Here is a 4254-nt window from a genome sequence, read left to right on the forward strand (position 1 = left end):
TTTCAATAATTTTTAATTGTTTATTTTTTTCTGAGACAGAGTCTTGCTCTGTTGCCCATGATGGAGTGCAGTGGTACCATCTCAGGTCACTGCAACCTCCACTTCCCGGGTTCAAGTGATTTTTGTGCCTCAGCCTCCTGAGGAGCTGGGACTACAGGCACTCACCACCACGCTCAGCTAATTTGTGCATTTTTAGAAGAGGCTGGGTCTCGTCATTTTGGCCAGGCTGGCTTCAAACTTCTGACCTTAAGTGATCAGCCCACCTTGGCCTCCGAAAGTGCTGGGATTACAGTCATGAGCCACCATGCCCACCCAAAACTTTTCCAATAATTTCTATGAACCTCCCACTTCTCAGCATGCATATGAGGGTGGGGAGGACTGTGAAATCTAGAAACTGCTCTTTCATTAGTTTGGGGCTGATATATGAGAGCACATCTCCCAACCTCCACTTTATATCCCGTGCTTCCTGCCTGTCATGTACTGTCTTTCTTTCTTTCCCTTTTTTTTAATGATAAAAAAGACGGGGTTTCACCATGTTGGTCAGGTTGGTCGTGAACTCCCGACCTCAGGTGATCCGCCCACCTTCGCCTCCAAAATGCTTGGATTACAGGCGTGAGCCACCACACCCGGCCATATACTGTCTTTCTTTACACACCCCTAGAATTGAAGAACGGAAGAAGCGCTTGTCAGAAAAACCATTTTCTCTTACCTCCAACATTGGAAAGTTCTGGCTTCCAAAATGAGAATTTTCGCCTTCCAGAATGATTGTAAAGCTTACCTATGCCCTTTTTTATAATTCCCTTCTTTATTTTTTCCCAAATGCTTTGGTCCAAACAAGTCGAAAACTCTAACCCCTGTTAAAATTCTGACCCTAAGGCAATGATATTAGGAGAATGGACCTTTGGGAAGGTGATTAAGTCATGAGGGCAAAGGCCAGGTGAATGGGATTAATGCCCTTAATAGGCTTAAGGGACTTCTTTTTTTCACTCCTTCCATGTGATGGCTCAGCCAGAAGTCACCATCTATGGACCAGGGAATGGGCCTTTACCAAACACCGAATCTGCTACTGCCTTGACCTTGGACTTTCCAGCCTCTAGCACACTGTAAAATGAATTTCTGTCGTTTATGAGCCACCTAGTTTAATGGCATTTTGTTACAGCAGCCTGAGCAGACTAAGACACCACAGGATGAGGAGAGACTAATCTGATGGGTGTTAGTAGAAAAGTACTGACCTAGCTGGGCTCCTCCAGGCTTTCTTTTTAGGGATGTCTGCCTACAAGTCAAACCACCCCTCAGCTCCGGCTTTCAAGTGGTATCCCACACGGTCTGGAGGGTCACCTCCATTCAGCTGCCTGAGTGTGTGCTCAGCAGATCCAGTGTGGGTCTTTCTATGGGTCTCAAGAAATTGACTCCAGGCAAAGGAGAAAGGCCCTGACTTTAGCCATCCTCCTATTCTCTAGTTCAGCTTTTTTCAGCAAGAAAGATATTTGGATCTCAATGGACTCTTGTGACTGTTTCTCATTTGGTACCTCAGACATCTCAATGGCAGCCTACTAGTGTGAACAGGATTTAGCATTACTTCATCTCTTCTATTCCTTCTCATTAGTGTATAGCTATTGTGGGCATATTAGTAGAAGAGGACTTTAACCATGAAGTACCTGCAGTCCAATCTCACTCATTCTGCCAAGGAGAATGCTTGGAAGATATTGAGTCACCCATACTCACATGAGTTGTCAGTGACAGAACCGGGGCTTGGAACAAACCCAGGTACACTGACTCCTGGTCCAGTATTCTTGCCAGGGTGCTATGTTACTTCTTGGCTAAGTAGAATTCAAAGCAGGTATGTGTTGGTGGGCAAAATTCTCTGGACCTTCACCTTGGGCTCCGGCTCTCTCCTAGTTTTCCATTCTGTGTTTGATGTGGATCCAGTCATTACTAACTTCTGGTCCTCTTATCCCACTGGGGTGTGAAAACTGCATGGATTACACATCTAGGTATCCCCAACTTGTCTGCAGGCCCCAGGAGAACCGAAGAATCATAAAAAACAATTCTTGAGTCTTCTAACTTGAAAACCATCTTATTGGAAGTAAGGCTGTGTAAGTTTTGTGTAAGGCATGTAGGGTCAGTTCTAATAGTCCAGGAATTTTATATTAGTGCATTTTCTAGGTCTAAGCTCTGTGGAGTTATCTTATTCTTCTCTTTTTTTAGTATTTTCTTTTCTTTTTTTTTTTTTTGAGATGGAGTTTCACTCTTGTCACCCAGGCTATAGTGCACTGGTGCAATCTCAGCTCACTGCAACCTCCGCCTGCCGAGTTCAAGCCATTCTTCTGCCTCAGCCTCTCGAGTAGGTGGGATTACAGGTGCCCACCACCATGCCTGGCTAATTTTTGTGTTTTTAGTAGAGACAGCGTTTCACCATGTTGGGCAGGCTGGTCTCAAACTCCTGACCTCAGGTGATTTGCCTGCCTCAGCCTTCCAAAGTGCTGGGATTACAGGCATGAGCCACCGTGCCCAACTTTTTCTTAGTGTTTAATGTCATAAAGTCTAGAACCCCTCTGGAATAACAAATGTGCTGTGGTAAATGATATTTCACATCAGTAATTTTGATTATTTCCAAATGAGGCAGGATTGTCATGAGAAATACATATCGCTGTACAATGGGTATAACCACAGCTGAATACACAGCAAGTCTAAAATCACATGTTTTTCAACCACTCTAACAAAGGTAAAGGGGTAGGATCATTGGGAAAGTATTCCTTATGTCACTCACAGATAAGTTGTATCTCTACTTTCAGGTCCTGACAACATATGCTTGATGCCAGCTTATTGGACAGCATCAACAGAGCTGGGGCCTCTGTTGTCTGAAAGAGAGGGAAGACCCAGGGACTGTGGTGAGAGATGACTGGTCTCGGGAAGGCCCAGGTGATGGGGACTTCCAAAGGGTGTGCGTGGGCATGGCTGTGCTTGGTGGTGAGTGGAACATGAAGGTGGGGCACATGGGAGGGTTCTGTGCTTCCTTTCATGCCTTGGCTTCCTGGATGCTCTTAGCTGGCAATAGCCACCTCCTAAGAGAAGAGGCTGCTGCAGCCCCAGTGCAGTGAGACCCAGGGCAGAGCCTCCAGTCCACCAACCTGAAAGACTGATAATTAAGTGTCCTAACTAGAGATTTGTTTCTTTATAAGGATGCTATATTTTGAAAACATGAAAACTATTCTATTTGTAATCTTCCTCTTCACCTGTTATCATCCCCAGCAGCTTAATGAATCAGACAAATGCTACCTTTTAAAACAGGAATTATAACTTGAAAAAAGCCTCTATCAGGTAGAAAGGGGCGGGAGTGAGGAGTCGGGTGAATGTCCTTTTGTCTTGGAAAACTATGAAGATTAAGCGGTTAGCATGGATGTTCTGATTTGACCTTCAGGGGCAAAATTCTGGAGGAAAGAGCAATGAGATGGGTTGAGAAATCTAAAAGCAGAGTTTATACTCCACTCTCTTTTTTTAGTTTTTGAGATGGAGTCTCGCTGTGTCACCCAGGCTGGAGTACAATGGCGCAATCTCTCTTCACTGCAACCTGCGCGTCCCAGTTTCAATCGATTCTCCGGCCTCAGCCTCCCAAGTACCTGGGATTACAAGCGTGTGCCAACACGCCCAGCTGATTTTTTTGTATTTTTAGTAGAGATGGGATTTCGCCATGTTTGGCAGGCTGGTCTTGAACTCCTGACCTCCTGATTGGCCTGCCTTGGTCTCCCAAAGTGCTGGGATTACAGGTGTGAGCCACCTCGCCCGGGCTATACTCCACTCTTCTAACCAGGAAATCCATGACTCCTGTAGCTCATTCGCAGCAGAGTCCCTTGAACCCGGGAGGCAGTGAGCCGAGATCACACCATTGATTGTACTCCAGCCTGGGCCACAGGAGAGAAACTCTGTCTCAAAAAAACAAACAAACAAAAGAATAGAAAAGCTGGAATGGTAAGCAGAATCATGGCCTCCAAATATGTCCACATCCTAATCCCTATAGCCAATGAAAAATTACCATACAGGGTAAAGGGCAATTAAAATTGCTGATGGAAAGCCAAGCACGGTGACTCTTGCCTGTAATCCCACTGTGGGAGGCTGAGGTGGGAGGATCTCTTAACTCCAGGAGTTTACGACCGGCCTGGGCAACATGGTGAAAACCTGTCTCTATAAAAAATTAGCCAGGTGCCCTTGCACTCCAGCCTGGGCAACAGAGTGAGACCCCTGTCTCAAAAAAAA

The sequence above is a fragment of the Cebus imitator genome, unplaced genomic scaffold, assembly GCF_001604975.1.
Source record: "Cebus imitator isolate Cc_AM_T3 unplaced genomic scaffold, Cebus_imitator-1.0 Scaffold105, whole genome shotgun sequence".
Lineage (NCBI taxonomy): Eukaryota > Metazoa > Chordata > Mammalia > Primates > Cebidae > Cebus > Cebus imitator.